At 43.4% G+C, this 21,502-nt stretch overlaps 1 long non-coding RNA gene across 1 annotated transcript; it reads right to left on the bottom strand.

Annotated features, from left to right (window-relative positions):
- Positions 1-6,492: 6,492 nt before the first annotated feature.
- Positions 6,493-9,780, bottom strand: LOC138810143 (uncharacterized). The gene is made up of 3 exons (XR_011367042.1): positions 9,653-9,780; positions 7,030-7,183; positions 6,493-6,748 (listed from the first exon to the last, which is right to left on the bottom strand). It is a non-coding gene; the product is annotated as an uncharacterized lncRNA (long non-coding RNA).
- Positions 9,781-21,502: the final 11,722 nt, after the last annotated feature.

Genomic DNA, 21,502 nt, shown 5'->3' with positions numbered 1-21,502 from the left:
TTCAAAGGAAAAAACACAAAAATCCATCATTGCCTGGACAGCTTCCTTTATGCTCCTGTCACTGGAAAGAAAGAAAAAGAAAATAACACAGGCTGCAAGGTTTACCTTTAACACTACAGGTCTTCAAGAGATGGCAGGGCAGAGAAATGTGTCTGACCCTAAGTACAAGTCCTATTTGCACATGTGTGTGTGCGCACACACACACACACAAATAGATAAAGCATAAAATAGAGGAGATCACATATCAAAATACAGACTGCTGATCAATGATGTATGGGAGTTTATGTAGATTGAGATTGCTAGGAAATGCTATCAGGGTAAATCCTGAAAAGGAACAGAATTAGTCATTCAAAAGTGGTGAGGGGTCCGGCGCTGGTGGCTCACGCCTGTAATCCTAGCTACTCAGGAGGCTGAGATCTGAGGATCACGGTTCAAAGCCAGCCCAAGCAAGAAAGTCCGTAAAACACTTATCTCCAATAACCAACCAGAAAACCGGAAGTGGCGCTGTGGCTCAAGTGGTAGAGCGCTCGCCTTGAGCTGAAGAGCTGAGGGACAGCCCTCGGGTCCTGAGTTCAAGCCCCATGACCAACCCCCCCAAAAAAAGTGGTGAGAAGGGGAGACTATTCTAGGTCAGAAACCACATGAACAAAGCTTTGGGGAGAGAAAGAACCAATCTTTCTTGGGGGCCTTCCATGCCAGTGTGGCCCGAGTGTGGTGAATGAGACAGAGCGTGAGCTGGAATGAGCCGCAGAGGCTCCTGGGAACCAGACTTGCATTGGTTCTTGCCAGACTAAGGGTGTGGGATTTTTGTTGGAAGTGCAATGGGAAGCAAGGAAATCATTTCTAAGCAGGGCATCACTTTGCTAGTTTGATTTAAAATAGCATTCTGTCTACCGTGAGAACTGATCCAAATAGGAAGCAACAACGAATGCAAGAGGAGAAAACCCATTTCTTGTGTTTGGGTTTTGTTTTGGCTGTGTTTTATTTTTGTCTTTTCTTGTTGGTACTGGGGATTGAACCCAGGATGTAGCACTTGCTAGGCATGCACTTTGCCCTTGAGCTACATCCCAGGCCGGGGAGCCTATTTCAAGAGAATGGAGGAGAAACTATGCAGATGCAAAGTGAATCCTGAAAGAGTACAGAATGGAGAGGGAACAGCAGTGGAGACAGAGAAAAGAGGAGGATTCAGGATCAATTTGGGAACTAGGAAAGTCAGGTGTTGGGGATAGAGTTTATGTGTATGGGATGGTAGTGAGTTGATAAAGGGGAGAAGAGAGAATGCTCCTTGAGTTTCTGGTCTGAACAATTAGGCAGATACTGACACAGGGCAGGGAGGGAGCCCTGGAGCAGGTATAGGTGGAGTAGCAGGGAAACTGCCTCTGTTATTGGACTCATTAAGCCTCAACCACCTCAGAGACTTCAAAGTAGAGCTGAAGAGCCTGCAATTGTATATAGCAATCCAGGGTTCCAAAGGGAGCTGTGTCTGAGAATAATAAATTTCAGAGTTACCAAAACTCATGGGGATGGGTGAGGTCACCCAGAAAGAAAGTACAGAGAGACATGAGAACCAAGCCCAGCCCAGAACAATGCCTGGACAACTCCAATATTTAGAGATTAGGTAGAGAAAGATCAGCTGGGAAGTCGGGGAGAGGCCTAGGTGAGGAGGAAGAAAGAAAATGGGACACACAGACAGACAGCAAGGAAAGCAAAAAGTGCTAGGAGAGTTAGCTGGTTAAACCAACACTGGCCCAGAAAACTTACTTGCAAAGGTGTGAGGCTGGTAAGGACCTGGAAGGCATGCACTAGGCATTGTTAATGATGGCACTCACCCTATTCTCCTTCTCAGTCCTCCTTTAGTTTTGGTTAACTCTTGCAGGTAAGCTTTTTAATCAAGTTTCTAGTTGTTAAGACAAATACCCAGTCATCTTTGTATTTATTTTTACCCACCCGTCCATCCATCCCTTCCCTTCCTCCCTTCAAATATCCATCCATGAATACATGTATCCAGACACATGCAGGCACATATGCAGGCACATGGCCACCCATGCATTCTATAGACACGAATGTATACATGCATCACATGTGTCTGCTCGTAGGTATGTCAAGCCATGTGCTGTCCATGCAAACACATATGTTCACCATACATGTGTGCATACGTGTGTTCATGTGTGCATGCATCTATATACCCATTTATGCATGTATATATCTGCCCATTTATCTATAGACATCTACCCATTCATCTACACATGCATGCATACATATAGGACATGCATACATTAATCCATGCATCGTACTTCCATCGTGCGCAAATACACTCATGCATGCATGCACCCATATATCACACCTCTGTCAATTTGTGCATGCATTATACATACATAATACATACACCATGTATACATCATGCATCCATCCATCCATGCACCCATCCAAGTCCCAGAGGCTCCATTAAGGGGCAGGACACACAAAAGCATACAAAAAGAAATCCATGATCCTCATTCCTTTCTCTTTCCCACCTCTTTTCCAGCCTGGATTTTGTTTTCTGGCTCTAAGGAAATTGTGTGAGATTTCTTCATGTAAACACAATGATATCCATTCTAGAATCTGGTCTTGGCAAAGCATCTCAGATCCCAGTTTAATTATGTTGAGTTTGTGGCAGTAATAATAGTAATGATAGCAACACCATGATTAGAACAATCTTCCTTCTAACAAAGAAAAGGAATATGCCTCCAAATCACCCACACTGAGTGTCACAGCTTTGATTGCTTTCAACCTACTTAAGCCACTTCCCTTCCGCTAACTCAGTTCCTTTCAACATTTGCATTTTCTTTCAGCCTGTCAGCATGAAAAACTCTTATGTAGTGATGCCTTAAAGGTCAGCATAGTAGCTTCACAAAGACGGATGAGACTATTTTCTCCAAGACAAGCCTGCTTGAGAGTGGGCCTCTTTCCCATCTTAGAACTGCTGCCTGTGCTGCTCACCTAGTCTCCCTGCCCAGGATGAGTTCCCTCCCTAACTTCTACCACAAGTTCTCCCTTTTCCCAGTGAATTCCTCCTTCTTGCTACGGTAGGTCTCACCTTTGGTATGTCATATATTCATCTAGCTTTGGAAACACAATTCCCCTACATAGATTTGCATATTCTTTTCGTGTGTGGGGGTGTGTGTGTGTGCCAGTACTAGGGTTTGAACGCAAGGCCTGGGTGATATCCCTTAGACTTTTCCACTCAAGGCTGATGCTCTACCATTTGAGCCACGCACCTCCTTCTGACTTTTTATGGTTAATTGGAGATAACAGTGGCACAGACTTTCTTGCTTGAGCTGGCTTTGAACTCCCATGCTCAGATCTAAGCCCCCTGAGTTGCTAGGATTGTAAGCAGAAGCCGGCAGCCTGCCTGGCTAGGTTTGCATGTTTGTAAATAAACCCTACCAGTCCTTCCTCAATCCCCCGCTGGGTCAGAATTTCCATTTTCAGAGAATTCCCCTTACTTGTCTCAAAGCAGCCCTGCCCCAGCTACAATCTCTCAGCCCATCTCCGCCCCTACTTGCCCCACTGAGGCTCAGTCCAGCCCAACCTCTCACCGCAGAGGTCATCTTTGACCTTTCTTTAGGTTAGCTTATTCGCACTCAGTTTTCCTACAGTCTCTTTTTCCTAAACTCCGAGCCAACTCTATCAGCAGACTACCTCATTAGGAGGAAGGTAAGGGGCATCCATTCTTCCCCAACAGCATGCATCAACTCATGTTTGGAGTGGCGGGTGATGAATTAGGAGATTCAACTTCCAGCCAGTGAGAGCTGTTAACACTGCAATAGCTCTATCAAAAGAGAGCTTGCAGAATGTCCTTCCCAGGATGGGGGTGGGGAAGGTCCCTGAAAATAGAATGAACCTGCCTCGGATGACTGAGGGGAACAGATTAGGTGAGCTTCAAAATTCCTCCCAGTGTAGTTTCGACTATTCATCTCCCTCTGACACTACCCTCTGATTCTAGAAACGTGGATGCAATTGTGTCCATGATGGACTGTACCCATCCTCTCTACTCCAGGATGCGGGGACTTCTTGTAAATTCATCAAGTTATCTGAAGCTAGGCAAGTGGGTCACACCTGTAATCCTAGCTACTCAGGAGGTAGAGGTCTAAGGATCATGGTTCAAAGCCAGTCCAGGCAGGAAAGTTTGTGACATAAGTCTCTAATTAATAACCGAGAGAGAGAGAGAGAGAGAGAGAGAGAGAGAGAGAGAGAGAGACAGAGACAGAGACAGAGACAGAGACAGAGACAGAGAGACAGAGAGAGACAGAGAGACAGAGAGAGACAGAGAGACAGAGAGAGACAGAGAGACAGAGACAGAGAGAGAGACAGAAACAGAGACAGAGAGACAGGGAGAGAGGGAGAGAGAGGAGGGGGGAAAAATGGAGTTGTGGCTCAAGTGGTAGAGTGCTAGCCTTGGACAAAAAGTTCAGGGACAGCACCCAGGCCCCAGGATAGGCAAAAAAAAAAAAAGTTATCTGAAGAATTCTTTGGAGTACGTACTCAATCTATGAACCTGATGCCCTTCTACTTCTGTCTCTGAATGACAGTTATTTATCTAGTCCCGCACGTGAGAACGTGGGACTAGTTTTGCTCCTTTTCTTGGCTTTCTGGTCATCGTACCAAGTTTTCAACACATAGGCCCTCTGCCGAGACATTGCAAGTCTCGGGAGAAATAATGAAGCTGCGGGATTCTGCGCTGGGAGTGCATTCTTCCAGTGCCTCCTGAATTCCAAAGCTGGAGAAGACTGACCTCATCCCCTGGCTCAGCACAGGGACGGATGGCATAACTGCACACACTGCTCAAGCAATCCTCCCATTTCACGAGCATTGCCAAGCTATGTGCTGAGCCCCTATAGTCCCAGCATTTAGGGGTATCAGCATAGCTGCCTTCCAAAGACATCACCTGCTCTGAAACAGAGGAGGAAGAGCACTCCAGGAAGGGAGGGAGAGAGCCTAGCCTCTGAACGCAGACAGATCCTGGCACTCACCCAACCCCAGCATCCCTGTCCCACATCCACATGACCTACACGAAGCCCCCACTTCTTCCTTGGTGAGATAGGGTTGAATGTAAGATCTCAGCAAGACTGAGTGAGTGAACATGAAGTGTTCTTTAAGTGTTGAAGCAGTGTCTAGGACACATGAAACAGGTACTTACTGCTCCTCCTGAGCTGAGCTGGACTGTCCTGCTGAAGGCACATCTTGGCACAAGACTGTACTCAACAGATGGTCAATTGGCCCCAGAGGAAGATTTAGAACAAGTGTCTTATCTGAAGATGTCATTAGGAGGCAAGAAGAGGTATTGGTTTTGATGTCCACTGTTGCAGTTACTCTTAGGCAGATGCAGAAATAAGCAATCTGCAAGGTTTAATTGTGTGCCGCTCTGAGCATCACAATGAGATCTTGAGCCATCCTGCTCCATCCCAGCCTAGACACAAATCATCCTTTTGTCCAATGTCTCCTCATTGTATGCACTATCTGCTAGGAGCTCACTGAGCCTCAATTGATAGCCCTCTCCATTCTCAAATTGACTGTTGGGGTGCCACAGTGTTAGTGCTCAAGCAACTCCAATCTTATTTCATAATGATTCCACAGTACAAGAGTTATGATGCTGGCAATTGAGACATGCCAAAGAGAGGCTATACAGTACTTCTTTTAAATGAAAATGCAAGCCAGCCATGGTTCACTCCTTTCATTCCAGCTACACAGGGTATGAAGATCAAGCGGATCTCAGGGGAAAAGTTAGCAAGATCCCATCTTAACAAATGAGCTGGGCATGGTAGCACATGCTGTATGAGAGTCCAAAGGTAGGAGAATTGAGGTCCAGGAAGGCCCTGGGCAAATATTTTTATTAAGTTCTTTACTCATTTTTATAATTAATTTATTATTTTTGTATAAGTTATTGAATAAGTAAATAAATGGCCTTGACGTAAAAAGGGTTGAGGAGTGGTTCAAGCAAACCTGTCTAGCAAGCACAAGGCCCTGAGTTCAAACTCCAGTACTACACATAAAAGTTCAAAGGTGAAAAATACGATTATGTCCTTTAGTTGAGGAGGAGGAAAGCATATTCATATAATTTTCATTATAGCATTTTGTTCTAATTGTCCTATTAGTATCATTATTTATCTCTTACTGTGCCTGTTTAAGTTCAAGTATGTACAGGGAGAAACATAATACACAAATACTATATGTCATACAGCCCTAAATTAAGGCTTGATAGAGAGATTCTTGATAGAGAGATAGGTATGTGAGAATCAGCTTGATTTCATCAGTCCGTGCGCATACACCTATCAAAACATCACACTGAACTCCTCAATGCATACACGTATTATTTGTCAATTAAATTAAAGAGTCATTTTTTGAGAGAACGTAAACCACTCACAGCAACTCAATCAAAAATCATCAACTTACCCTATTGCTGCAAAACAAACTTCAAAGACACCTTGCCAATTTCAATCTCTGGTTTTCTTTATTTCCTGGGCATATTAGGATGGACAAATAAATGTGTTATCTGATAGATGGGTTAAATGTAACTTCTTTCTGCCAAAGGGGGAGGAAGCACTCTCTCTTTGAGATCATGGTGGTCACGTGTCACCTTGGCAGCCAACCTCAGGAAACGGCCATGCTCAGATCATGCTGGATAGTTGTGCATTCAAACGCCGTCTTTCCACAACTGGAGAGCCAAAATAACTCTGTATGTGTCGCTTGTGTTCCAAACATGTAGCATCTGTGAAAGACCATTTATAGCAGGCTATCGTTTGGGACTAGCCTCATGCACGGGGCCCCAGAAGCTCAAACCAAACCAGAATGGCATCGCTCTTTCCAGCTGTTGAGCCATCAATTCAAGCACTAGAATGGACTAGAGTTGTTGTGGTGGTGGTTTTCATGGGCTCCTTTCATTCACTGAGTTTGTAAACTCTCCTTGTTGAGAAGCAAAAGATAAAAAAGAAAGAAAGAAGTCCCCAGTTAACCAGAAAGCAGAGATGGGGTCCTTACCCAATTACCCACCTGTTCTGGGAAGTCTACATCGAGAGTCTGAGGTGGAGTTGGTTCATGTTTTCTTGCCAGACGCTGCTTAGCTGGACCCTGGCTGGTTGTTTTTTTTTTCAGGGGTGGGGGGTGGTTACATTTCTAATCTGATCTTCCCAAAGGACGTCCAGGTCTATAAGAAAAATAAGTGCAAAGGGGAGTGGCCAATGGCCATATCTCACGGTCATAAGAAGGAGGATGTGGGCTGCTACGGACTGAGGTACCAGGCAGAGTAAAGCAGTGAATGAATGGGAATGCGTGTCAGGTTAGTGAGGGAGGAAAAGCCAACCCCAAATGTTGTCTTCTTCGTGCAGGCTTTGCAGCACGCTCTTTCTGTGGCAGGTCCCCCCTTGGAGTCACCCTTGATCAAATGACCTTGAACTTGAAGATACAGTCCCCAATGCCCAACGGGTAGCCCATTCTGACCGCATTTCCCAGGACTGTGACTGCTATCAACCCCCCTGTAAGCATTCATGCAGTCTCTGGCCAGGGACTATGTCTGCCTTCACAAGGTCCTCATATTGCTGCCTAGTATTGCTCTTCCCAGCTGCTGTGGATTCATTACAAAAATTAAAATTAAAATGATGCTGACACCAGCCAATCGGGTAACTCGAGGAGGAAATCTCCCAAATCCTCTTGATGCATCAGCAAATTACAGGTTGAAAATGATCATTGAGAACTTAAGTTGAACACTGCCTTACCAGCCATGTGTATAGCCATTAAGCATCTTAACCAGATGGAAAGCAGAAAAGGCACAGCAACAAAACCCTTCTCTCCCTCTCCCAGCTACTTGCAACACTGAAGTTCACAGCCAATGAAGTATACATTGTACCAACAGCCCTTGCCACTGGCTTCAGCTACCTGTAATTAGTGGCCAAGGGGAGTTGGCCCAGATTTATAGATTTTTCTATAATGAGATCATTACTTTATACATGTATCCAATTCTCCATGAAAAGTTTCTTTATAGTCCCCTGATGACTTCTATAACTTTGTGCACTTTGAGAAACAAGGAGCTTAGAGACATAAAATTTGGTCCAAGAACCAAACAAAGCTCTGAGAATTCAGGAACTCTGGATGTAAATCAGGGTCCTGACGTGTCTGATTTATTTCAAAACGCCATTTTGCACCTCAGACTTCTCTTAAATTATATGGGTATTATGAATATAAATATACATCTATAATTAGAAATATACGTCTATAATTAGAAAAGAGGGAGAGGAAGGAGGAGAGAACTAAGAATATAATAGAGGTGGTAGCCAGGCATTGGTGGCTCACACCTAACTACTCAGGAGGCTGAGATCTGAGGACGACAGTTCAAAGCCAGCCTGGGCAGAGAAATCCATGAGACTCATCTCAAATTAATCACTAGGAAGTAGTGCTGTGGCTCCAAGTGGTAGAGCACTAGCTTTGAGGGAAAAAGTTCAGGGAACGAGCCCAGGCCCTGAGTTTACCTAAAAGTAACAATGCTACTACTACTACTACTACTACTAATAATAATAATAATAATAATAATAATGGTGGTAGTGAACTTGTTGAAAGTATGCAGTACACACGTATGAAAGATTCTGGCTAAGTCTACAGTTTTATGGTCTGCACAGGAATAGGGTAGAGTGGCACCCTACTCCCTCAGTGCTGTGACCTGAATATCAGTGCCCCAATTCATATACTGAAAATCCCAACTAAGAAGCAGGACTTTGGGCAGGTGGTGGGTTCATCAGCATCAGTGGGAATAGTAACCTTATCAGAGAAGCCTAAGAGAACTTGAAGACAGGGTGAACAAGACCTCCCATGAGAAGGGCAGGCCTCCACCAAACACCGAATGCATCAGCTCCTTGATCTGGGACTTCCAGCCTTCACAACGGTGAGCAGTATATTTCAGTAGCTTCGAAGCCACGCAGCCTAGGGTTTGTCTTCATAGCAGTCCACAGGGGTCAGATCACACAGCCAAAAACTTGAGACTGGATTAGGAGTTAAGCCTTCCATGGTGTATTCTGACCTGCATTTCTCTGACTCTATAGATCCTCTTCCTTTTCTTCAGCAAAAGATGCAGGTTGAACTGAGTGATCCTTCAGAAAACCTGGAAAGCCCTCTTAGTCCTACAAAAACCAAACCGTTCTCCACCTACGCCAGGCCCAGGAAAAAGGGTAGCAGGCAAAGCAAAGCCAGGTCTCTTTTATACACCAAGTGCCCGTTATCATTTCACTAAATATTATTTCTTGTAAAGGCTTTAGCTAAATTACCAGCCACTTTACAGTCTGAAAACACCCCGTAGCAGCATGTATCTTATACTTAGCTATAAAATGTTTTGAAGGCTCTTGGTTTGGGAATAGGTATAAAATTACAGCCCATTATTATAAATTCCTTTTCATTACTCTTTGTTATACTTCTTAGCTCCAACCAAAATAATTCTTACTCTGCTGACTGTTTACAACTTTCACATCCAAGGAGATGGTCCCTCAGTTCCCAGCCATCATCATTTACTGCACTCTACCTGCTCAGCTCTTTTCATCTTGCTTCATAAATCAAGCTGTCTTCCCCCTTCACTCTTGTTGCTCCCCCCCCCACCTCCCCTGCCCCCAACACTCAGCCCATTTGTCTGTACCTGGCTGGTAATGAGATGCTCGGAGCGGAGCCTTCCAGGTGGGGTCTCAGCAGAGTCATCTGTTGCTCCAAGTATTGCTGAGCAAATCCATTTCCATTTCCTCTGGGGAGCCTCACATCTTACTCCAGCCAGAGCCAAGCTGAAGAACACAAAAGGCAAAACAACAAAGATTACCTAGATAGAGCCTGCACACAAGGCCTGAGAAGAAGAGACAAAGCCACATTCTCTTCAGGGTCCAGAGCAACGGAGATAAAGGGTGGAAGTTAATCTTCTCCCCCATCTTCGGTGGGGGGACCTTAGGCAAGTGTCAATAGTTTGTCTTAAATGTTTGGAAAACTTGCATAGGGCTGAGCTTGTGAGGATTTCTCTTCTGGAAGTTACTAGAAGCCTCCTCTACACTGAGTCTCTCCTACTACAAGCATGGTGAGGTCACCATGCTCCTTCTTGCCCCTCTCCTCCTCAAATGTTCCTTCTCCTCTGAGGTCAGAGAAAGGAACATCTCCTAGGATTCATCCCTTACCCCTTGTGACATGGAATCAATTCAGGTTGGGGGGGTGCTCACACGCACGTGTGTGCGTGCATACATGTGCATGCACACGTGTCAGTGCTAGGCTTTGAACTCAAGACCAGGGCACTGTCCCTTAGCTTTTTTGTTTTGTTTTTTCTAATCCTGGGGCTTGGACTCGGAGGCCTGGGCCTCTTCCTAAGCTTTGCGCTCAAAGCTAGTGCTCTACTACTTGAGCCACAGCACCACTTCTGGATTCTTTGTGGTTAATTGGCTGGCTTTGAACAACGATCCTCAATCTCAGCCTCCTGAAAGCTAGGATGACAGGCGTGCGCCACTGACACCCAGCTGTCCCTTAGCTTTTTCACTCAAGGCTGGCACTCTTATCACTTGAGCCACAGCTTCACTTCTAGATTTTTTGCTGCCTGGTTAGAGGTAAGACTCTCTCAGCCTAGGTCTGCCTAGGCTGGCTTCAAACCACGATCCTCAGATCTCAGCCTTCTGACTAGCTGGGATGATAGGCGTGAACCACTAGCACCTGGCTAATTAATGTTCTTCTTAGCAGTTTTATGGAGGAAGAGAAAGCCACATAAGCAGATATCTTGAACGGCATCATATCAATCAGTTAGCAACTCTCTGGCAATTTTGCTAATTTAAAATTTGCTTCTGAATGTCTACTACAGCTATACATACAACATCTGTGACATAGTAGGTAGACATTTGGGAGAACATCTAATGTAGTAGATTAGCCTTCTTCTAAACCAGAAAGCTGTGGGTTTGGTTTTGTATGTTTCTATTAGCCAAGTGATTTGGGATAGGTGATTTAACCATCCTTTACCTCAGTTTCCCCATATATAAGATACATCATTGGGTCTTTATCAAGGGTAAGTAACAGGCCATGATCCAAGTCCCTGATCTAAAACAGCCATTTAGGCCATGTTACTTTTTCTGCCCTGAGGAGAAAACCAGTTATGGCATCTGACTGTGGTAGGCTGTGAGTCTCCTGCTTACAACATTTCCATAATCATCCTTCCTTACGGAAGAAAAAAATTTCAAAGAATACAGTTAGTCTCATCTATTAGCAAGTCTGCATAGAAGTTCATAACCTAGCTTTGATCTGTAATTTAGAGGAAAAATTTTCCCAATACTTGAGAGACCATTGCTCCCCCTTGGTGTGATGTTGGGATTTAACTCCCATTAACCGTAACAGGCATAATAAGTCGACAGCCAGGGGAAACATACCCTCTAGTGCTTAATGAACACAAAATAAAACATTGCCTTTTATCTTCAACATCTACCAGCATAATTTGAATAATGATATTCATATTCATGATGCATAAGACCCTTCTATCAGCTCAACAGTGTCACTGAGGCATCTCTGGAATGTCAATAAGTATGTGGAGATCTTTCTGGCGATATGGTGGTGTAAGAACTGTTGCGGCAGATCTGGTCTGGGAGATAAAGGATATCCCACGGAGTCTGCGCCTTGCCTCTCAAGGTAGGAGAATGGTGGTCTGGATGAGATGACCTCCAGATAGGAAGGATCCTCCATCCAACAGGGGACTCGGCCAGCAGATGGGATGATGAGGGACTGTGGCAATCATGAAATCTGCCCTCCTGAAATGCTGGTCTACAACTTTCCCAGGTGGGACTAGAAGGGATAGTTTGGAGGATACCAAAAAGGAGAAAGGTGGACTGTAAGAGTCCAGGCTGTACTACAATCCCAAAGTTACTATGAGAACATCTCACCATCAAAGCATCTCTCTTCTCCTGTCATCTCTGTGGACCTCTGAAGGTAAAAAGTCTGTGTCTTATGAACAAACCTTTCTATCCTCTCATCTCTGCGTGCAGGGCTTGCTGAGCTAAGATAGGAGCATGAGCAGATGTGGAGCACTCATCTTGGCCTCCACTCTAGACAAGTAGATAACAGCAGATCATCTTTTTCTTTTCCTGAAATTCTCCTGGATCAGTGGAGTAAAGCAGTGTTGATTGGTCTCTAGAATCAGACAGATCTAGGTGTTAAGACAAGTTCCCAAGTTGTGAACAACTTAGAGAGATAAAGAGCTCAGCTTCCACATCTATAAAATGGGTACATGGGAGAATGACAGTGGGCGTATCACTGATCAAGATACATTTTATTCATCAATTGACGTGTTGAGTTGAATCTCTTTATACAACCAGTTAATGATCATTTTTTTAAAGTTCATGAATAGTGCTTGTCTTGCTAGATTTCTATGAAGATTCAATGAGATAGTTTGGGTGCTCAGTTACTATTACTATTAAACATAAGAGGACATTGCTCTGAGCAATTCTTTTCCCTTTTAGGAAATAGATATGAAGCTCTTTCTTTGCCTGCATTGTGATGTTTAAACCCCTACTTCCTAACCTTGAGTTGGCTAAATGAATAGACTTTCAGTGAATTTTTGCAGATGTATGCAACAGCAAGAACTTTTGAACCCAGCAAGCAGCAGATTAACAACTCAATTCAGAGCCAAGAGGGAAACAAAATATGTCTTTGAATTCCCATGCTACCCGTCAGAAAGATTAAGCACTAATTTATGAACTCGAGTTGTGAAGAGCCCTCTGCCCCTTATTCATCCGTAAGCCTAGCTTTCTAGCTTTCCAGGCTCCTTGGGCTGCATTGAATTGGAAGAGGACACGTGGCCATAGTGCAACTCGCTAAGCACAAACACAGTGTCATTTTGAAAGAAGATGGAAATAAAAGCTACAGAAAGCAGAGCGAACTCGTTTCCCCTTTATTTTTTCCATCCACTCAACAGATATTTAGGGGTGACGATTGCAGACTGGGCACTTATGTTAGGAGCTGAGCATAAAAGTTGATGAGACCATCATCCTTACACCCTCAGGGTTTAAGATAGAGTGGAGGGAGGTTTTCAATGGTGGCAGGACAAAGGTGAGTACTAGCCACTAGAGGGCACTAGAGGAGCACTAATCAGACCTTGGCCATCCAAGGTTTCCTGGAGAAATTGGACCATTTTTGTGGCTAGACTTGGTAAGAATAGTCCCGTGGCTAAGTAAGGACCAGCATAATAATAGAAGCTCAAAAATCATAATATTGAGACCACAGGATAGTAGCATTGACAAGGCAGAAGGTTACATGAAAATTTCCGTTCAAAATTATTTTACTACCACCAATTTTAGCCCCTTCTTCCCTCCTCCCAGCACATTTTTTTTTTATTTAGTTACACAAAGGGGTTTCAATTCAACATGGCAATTTCTATGTACAATGCATCTTGATGAGTTTAAAACTGAATTCATTGTCTGGACCTTCTTGCTCAGTATGAATGTTTATTTTCTAGTGATAATGGGTCTATGAGGTGTGAATATTAGGCTGTAATTTTCAGGTGATGCATGAGATATAATAATGTGATTTTTAAAAATATTTACAGATGCACATCCTGGGGCTTGGACTCAGGGCCCAGGCACTGTCCCTGAGCTTTTTCTCCCAAGGTTAGCAGTTTACCACTTAAGCTACAGCTCCATTTCTGACTTTTTTTTTTTTTTTTTTTTTTTTGGTGGCTAGTTGAAGATAAAAGTCTCACAGACTTTCCTGCTCGGGCTGGCTTTGGAACTCAGATCTCAACCTACTGAGTAGCAAGGATTACAACACCTGACATTATGTCACTTTTTAAAATATTGGATAAAACAAAAATATCTGCTTGGTCTTTCTATTTAAAAAAATATATATTTGGTATCAGATTGGTAGAACTAATTGAGCAGGTGTTGCGTGAGTGGTGTTGGAAGGGATCCTCCTTTATTCTGACTCTGTTGCTTAGGACATGATTAGGGCTCAGAAGCACGTAGCCTGTGGTGGGACTCTGGCTCCACCATTGTTGTATAGCATGGTTTAAAAATGGGAGTTTGAAGAACTTCTCCAAAGAAAAGCTACATATTACTAATAAGTACATGGAAAGATGCTGAGCACCAATAATCACTAGGCAAATAAATGCAAATCAAAACCAGAATGATATATCTCCTCCTGCTTAGTACCAAGAAATAGAGGGGGGGGTGGCCAGCACGGGTGAAGGCCAAGTATGGGCAAGGATTGGAGATTGGAAACTTGTGTGCTTTGAGAATGGAAGTATAAAATGGCACAGCTGCTCTGGAACAGAGTGGAGATTATTCCCAGAATTCAACATAGAATTACCATGTGATTCGGGAATCTCAGTTCTTGTTCTATCCCCAAAAACAACTAACAGAAAAGTCTTGAAGGGGCATTTACATACCCATAGTCCCAACTCATTCACCAAAGGCAAAATGGTGGAAGCAATCCAACTTCCATGGATGGAATAGAATAGTCCAGTGTCTGTTATTATCACACAATACCTGAGGCTTTGTTATAAAGGAACGAGGTCTGTTTAGTTTATGATCTTAGTGACAGGAAGATACAAACAGAATGGTGCCAGCATCAGACTGTGCCACAATAAGGCAGAAAAAAATAACAACAAAAAACAACAACAAAAACCCCATAGTAAACCAGCATAAACAGAAGAGATCAAGTACATGGGGCAGCCGTGCTTTGTAACAACCCACTCTCTCAAGACAAACCACAAGAAAAGGATTGCATTTCCTAGAGAAAGCATTACTCTGTCTTAAAGACACAATCGACTCCCACTACGCCTCACCTCCAGCTCATTGGGACCAAGGTCATGAATCTTCGAGAGACATATTCAAGCCAGATGTCAACCATAGCAACACATGACCGGATATGTGGCCTGCACATAAAAGGTGATATTGTTCAGTCTTCAAAGGAAGGAAAATTCTAACACAGGCGGGAACATGGATGAACCCTGGGGATAGGAGGCTAAACAAACAAATCAGCCATGACAAGACACACTGCAATCCCATTTCTATGAGGCGCCCAAAACAAGATCACAGAAGCAGGGAGGAGAAAGGATGTTGCCACAGGCCAAGAAGACAAGAACGTCCTTTGCTTGAGTCCTTCTGGTTAAGGTTTCCTTCTCTGCTCCTTGGTTTCTTGTAATCTGAAAGAGAAAAACCTGCCTTTGCACAATGCCCTTGAAGAAGTTAAAGTCGACACATCTCCCAATACACCAGGGCATTGCTTGAATATGACCTGTGAAACAAGAAACAAGATTATTTTGACTTTATAAATAATACCTTAAGTATATTTATAGTGTGTCTCTCTGGTGCCCAGCTTCAAGCATCACAAGATTTATGTGCTGCAGAGATGAGGAAATCATCCTCCTGATAGATATGGAAAATATGGTGGGTTTTTTTTTTTAATCAAATGACAGATCTCTGTAGGATTGGCAGGCTGAGACTTATCAAGCTGTTTCCCATGGGACTCATCTTACTTAATTTTTTTTTTGTCAACAACTTGGTTAAGTGGATTTTATAAATGATTCGAAATATGTCTGAGTGGCTGAAATGAGAAACAAAATGGCTTTTAAAACAACCTTGACAGTCCCCCCCCCCTACAACCCTAGAGCAAAGATGATCAATGGTCCCAGAGAGACAGGTCTCTCTCACACAAGACAGGTACATTGTGCAGAGGTTTAAACCCCTGGAGCCTGGCAGCTGTCTGAAGCTGCTATTCATTCAAAACATGTTAGATTATGAACTCAGAGGAAAAGGAATTTTTTTTAAAGATCCAGGAGATGATGCCATAATTATCCTTCAAAACTCTGGTGTGTGTGTATGTGTGTGTGTGTGTGTGCCAGTCCTGGGGCTGGAATGCAGGGCCTGTGCACTGTCTCTCTGAGCTTCTGTGGTCAAGATTAGCACTCTAGCACTGGAGCCACAGCTCTATTTCCAGCTTTTTGGTAGTTAATTGGAGATAAGAATCACCTGATTCTCAGATCCCAGCCCCCTGAGTAGCTGGGGTTATAGGCATGAGCTACCAGAGCCTGGTAGCTCATGTTGAAGTTGATGTGACCCTTTAAAAAACAAACAAACAAACAAAAAACTCCTAGCTGGGTGCTGGTGGATCACGCCTGTAATCCTAGCTACTCAAGAGGCTGAGATCTGAGGACTGCAGTTCAAAGCCAGGCTGGACAGGAAAGACTGTGAAACTGTTATCTCCAATAAACTACTACAAAACCGGAAGTGGCGCTGTGGCTCAAGTGGTAGAGCGCTCGCCTTGAGCTGAAGAGCTGAGGGACAGCGCCCAGGCCCAGAGTTCAAGGCCCAGGACCAGAAGAAAAAAAATCTCCAGGAGGTTCCAGTTGTTAATTTACAGCCTCTAAACTCCACATCCATCCTCTGGGGCCCCAATTCCTAGCGATGCTGGAGGGGAACTGGCGCACATCTCTCCTCTACCTGCTGGTCAGATACGGGGCTTTACAATGGGCTGAGCTGAGGGGACTCTTCTCCACCTGCTTCTAGTATGTTCTCTTTTTATTCCCAAAGTGCTTGCTCAGCATGTGGGAGACCCTAAGGCATTCACCTTAGTGAACTTAGTAGTAGTACTTTTACAGATGCTATCTAGAAAATTCTATCAGAGGCCCAGACAACTGCCTTAGCAGGAAGTCCCCAAGGCCCAAGCCAGGCTCTGGAGGGTGGTGCCTAGCAAGTCTGATGAGAGCTCTTTGCCCAAAGCACTACAGCCCCAATGTTAGAATACATTAGACGTTGCCAGAAAACTAGACATCCAGGTACAAAGAACAAAGAAAGGGTTGTTGCCGGTAAAGATGAGCAACGCCTCTTCTCACAAGAGAAGAGTGAGAAGCAGCACCGGCTATTGTCTGAGGTCACCTATGTAATCTACTGAGGCTAGGAGGGGCTAGGAGATGGAGACACCCGTGTGGACGTGAGGACCAAGGGCTTCATCATGGAGGACTAGGATTCATGGCTGCTGCCCAAATAGTAGGTCAGGGGCCCTGCAGCTGACCAGCCCTCAAGGTCACTCTAAGGGGCTCTTGCTGCCTTCTATGGTGGTAGCTGCCCCAGAGGGGTGCCATCCCAAGGTAAAGGGGGGTGGAGGCTGATTATTGACTGCCTTTACTACATGGGCCTAGTGCTGCCTAGGAAGGGAGCATGCTAAGCTGTGGAAAGGGGAAGGAGCACTAAACTATGGGAGGGGAGCTCATTTGGCTAATACCCACCCTCTTCAATAAAGGTGAGATCCTTATTTGGGGAAATGAAGAGAAGAATTCATCCACATTTGTTCTGCCCTTGGGCACAAAGCCTCGGTCCCTGTACCTGCCAGGCCTATAATCTTGGCAGCTCTCCTAACTCTTTGCAGTAGCTCTGGTACTAGTTAATCTGTTTTAATAATAAGATGTATCTATTCAAATGACTGTATGATTCCCGTCCCCTGACACAGACAGGAATTCGTGTATAGATTTCCAGCAAAAATGTGTTCATTGAAATGAAGCACCATTGATACTAGTCAAAATGTCCATCATGAATAAACTCATGGTAAATTTGTAAAAGACAGGAATGGACAGTAATAATAAACGAACTACAAATGCACACTCCACAGTGTGGATGACTGACATAATGTTGAATGAATGAAGTAGAAACAACAGAAAAGGTACGGCATAATTCCATTTACAGAAAGTTCCCAAACAAGGATGACTAATCTCTAATACTAGAAAGTCAACATAGTGGCTCCTGAGAGGAGGTTAGTGAGTGAAAGGTGACGCAAGAAGCTTCTGGAATGGTGGCAATGTCCAATTCCCTGTTCTGAGTGTTGTGCAAATTCATTGAGCTGTCCATTTTTGATGTCATAAAATGTTATCAATCTGGCGAATAATGCATATTTATGAAGTGTGATTTAGCTGAGTCTAGCTCCGTTCCTTCATATAGTCAACACAAAATATATGCACATATTGTGTAGCAGTCACTACATAAGGTGACAGTCTATAGATAAAATTGTTACTCACGCTGCCTGTCCACAAAGGTCAAAGTCTAGAAGGGGGAGATTGATATAGCAACAGACAATGACAATAGACATGATTAATGGATTTGTGGGTTAATGGATGGGGTACTGGAAGTATACAAAGGGAGCCATGAATGGTACAGTGAAAAGCTACACAGAACGGTGACGTCTGAATGTGGCGTCTTACACTGCACAGTGTAGGAACTTCTCCACCCTCCACTGTCCTCTAGGGACATAAAAAGAGGAATACAAGTTGGCTGGATAAAGAGACACAACCTGAGGCAGACAAAACAGCATGCATACACACAGATACAAACTTTGAAAGTCACTGTAAAATCATTGACCGAACAGAGAGTGTTCAATAATAGCTGGGGTCCAAGGATCAGGAGGGAGAAACAGAACATAAAGCTGGAGGTAGACAGGTCTGTGGCGTGCCTGCACGCCTTCTATCGAGTATGGATCTTCCACATGAAGGAACGAGTCTGCAAAGGTGCTCCCTCCCCAAACCAATGGGTTAGTTCATCCCCTCCCACGGTGAATCCAGGTAACCTTTGGAACAAATAGAAGATGGGGAGGGTAGTTCTGGGTGACTACTGAGGACACTGTATGTCTGCCTTATTCTCTAGGAATCCTGTTGTGAGGGAAGCCAGTCATCATCATCATCATCATCATCATCATCATCATCATCATCATCATCATCATCATCATCATTCTAATAATATAGGTAGATTATTATTAGTAATAAAATAGTAATAATAATCTACCTACTGTGGGCCCAACATGTTGTGAGAGAAAAGCAGAAAAGAGAGACCACATGTTCCAGCCAATTGGTATCAATCCAGTCAAGATGACACCAACCTCAGTCCACATCTGATGCAAAAAGAGAATAGAACAGCAGGGTGCTGAGCTGAGTGGGATCAACACACAGAACTATGAGAGAGAAAAGTGGTGGTGGTGTTTTCAATTTGGCTTGTGGAATATTTTTTGCTTTGTTGTTGCCTTCGAAAGAATACATTTGGAAAGAGTTTATTCCTTTCCAACAGGAATGAAAAGGAGAAGTTGGAATCCAAAGACACCTACATGTGAGGCAGACTGACAGACTATAATGAGCAAACACATATATGGTGGGGTAGTGGACAGCAAGACTGAAAAATCTTTCAGGATTTTTGTCTTCCCAAAAGAGAAAAATGGGGTTTTCTCATGCAGTTAATGTTCTTCCTAAGGGAAGGCAGATGATGATCCATGTAGCTACTGATATCAAAGCCATCGTAAACTTTTGTATTAGGACACAAGCGAGTTGGGACTAAACATATAATACACACAAGCTCAAGCTCACAGTTGGCTAGGTGACAACGATGGTCACAGGGCACAAATCACCAGGAGGAAATGCTCAGGCAATAAAAGGCAGAGGTTAATGGTCAAAATTTGAAGAGAACAGTGGCCAAAGTTATGTTTGTTTGTTTTCTTTTCTTTTCTTTTCACAAAGGGAAGAGAAAAGTGAAGTGGAAAAAGAAGCACAGACCTCTGTCTTAAAGGGCAAGGGACTGTCAAGAAGTAGGGGGATTTTGTCTTCAGAAATTCACTGGAAGATCAAGAGACTGTGCAATTGACTGTTAAATGGTCATTAGGCCTCCCACGGGACTATTTTCAATAATCTGGCTTTGGGATGAGTAGTTAAAGAAGCTGATAGGAGGTTTAAAACAGATGGCTAATAGAGATGAGTCTTTAACAATATTTGGTGTTCAAGTGAAGGAAGAAGAAAGGAAAGTTCATTTTTTTTAGCATAATTGTGTAAAATGTGAAATCAGAGATAGAAAAAAGGTATTAATTATTAAACATAGGGCAAAGCATTAAAGGGAAATTCCAGAAGACCCAAAGTAAACAATTAAATAATAAACAAGTTAAACATCAGGTTACTGAAAAGTAGCAGGACTCAGGAAAAGCCCAGAAACCAAGAAGGTACTTTGGCCTTAGACTTAGTAATAAGATGTTTTGGGGGGGAGGTGTGAAAGGTGTTTTTGCAAATAGGAAGTTTGGAGCATGTTTTGGTAAACATCTGCTAAACCCCTAACAAAAGGAAAACCTAGAATGTGGTCTTTGTTTTCAACGTATTGCTTTGTCTTATTGGAAATTGCTATTTGTCACTGGCCACCTGCTTAAGGCCCTTTTTTGTACACCACCACCTGCACATGGCCTCTTCCTTATATAAGCCATAATGTGAGACAGCATGGCTGCTATGCGCCACTACTCTATAAGTGGGGCATAGTCGCCATGGCTAATAAAGGCTCCTTGCCCTTTTTATCTGAGTTAGTGGATATATGTACAGGAAATGCATTTGTAGGAGCCAGGACTCTACAATTGAAAGCTAAGGGAAAGGAAGAATACGGGATGGGTTTGCCCGCATGCCCAGAACCAATGAGAAGGGAGAGATAGAGGCTCCCCAGAGTGATCTAAGTTTTCAGGCTTTTGTTCTTCTAAGGTGGTCCAGGATCATTAACATCACCTGGAAGCTTATTAGAATCTCAGGCCCCATCTTCAGCCTGGTGATCTAGAGTCTGAATTTTAACAAAATCTCAGGTAATAATTATACCTATTAACTATGCCCTGGAACAGGCTGAAGTGTAAGAGAAGGGGGAAGATGCATATCACATATAAACCTGACAGGACTAAAGCTATCTCTTGGTTTAATTATTTAGGTATGGTTTTGCTTTTATGGGAAAAGATGACAGATGTTGAGAATATTATTTATATGCTCCCAAATATTCAGATATATGGGAAACAAAGGCTTGTAGGATAAGAATTTATCTTTAGTGAAATCAGAGGAAAAGGCAGGATTATCTACAGTCAAGGTGAAGATATTATCATTACTCGAGCTTCAAACCCAGATATTCTGCTTTATTTTTTTCTGAACTAGGACTGGTATTTCTTTTTGTTTCAATAATTTTAAAAATCCCATGAGTGATTCTACTTGCTAGTTCGAATTGAGAACCACTAAGAGATAAAAGAAAAAGAAAAGAAAGTAAAGAGGCTCTGAACCTTAGCTTCATAGTTAATCTGGGAGACTTTGAGAATTACCAATATCCAGGCACATTTTTCAAAAAGACTATTTCATTAATCATACCTTTAATGGTGCAAGGGAGGCATGTTTCTTTCTACCAGTTGAATTCTCATAGCATCACAAACCAAACAGCCACCTATTCAGTCAGCAGCAGCAAATGGTATTTGTTAAAATCTGTGTACATAGGATAGTGCTGCACTGCTTTTTTATTTGTAAAATACACGTGAACACCTTGTCAATCCAGCAGGACTGGTTTTGGGTTTTTTCATTTGTTTGTTTTTGTTTTTTGTCGGTCTCAAGGCTAGCGCTCTACCATTTGAGCCACAGCACCACTTCTAGCTTTTTCTGCTTATGTGATGCTGAGGAATCAAACCCAGGGCCTCATGCATGCAAGGCAAGCATTCTATCACTGAGCCTTTC

This window comes from Dipodomys merriami, unplaced genomic scaffold (assembly GCF_024711535.1).
Source record: "Dipodomys merriami isolate MVZ:Mamm:240054 unplaced genomic scaffold, mDipMer1.0.p SCAF_5, whole genome shotgun sequence".
In the NCBI taxonomy this organism is placed as follows: domain Eukaryota; kingdom Metazoa; phylum Chordata; class Mammalia; order Rodentia; family Heteromyidae; genus Dipodomys; species Dipodomys merriami.
Note: the sequence above shows the minus strand (reverse complement) of the source record. Positions and strands in the feature narration are given on the sequence as shown.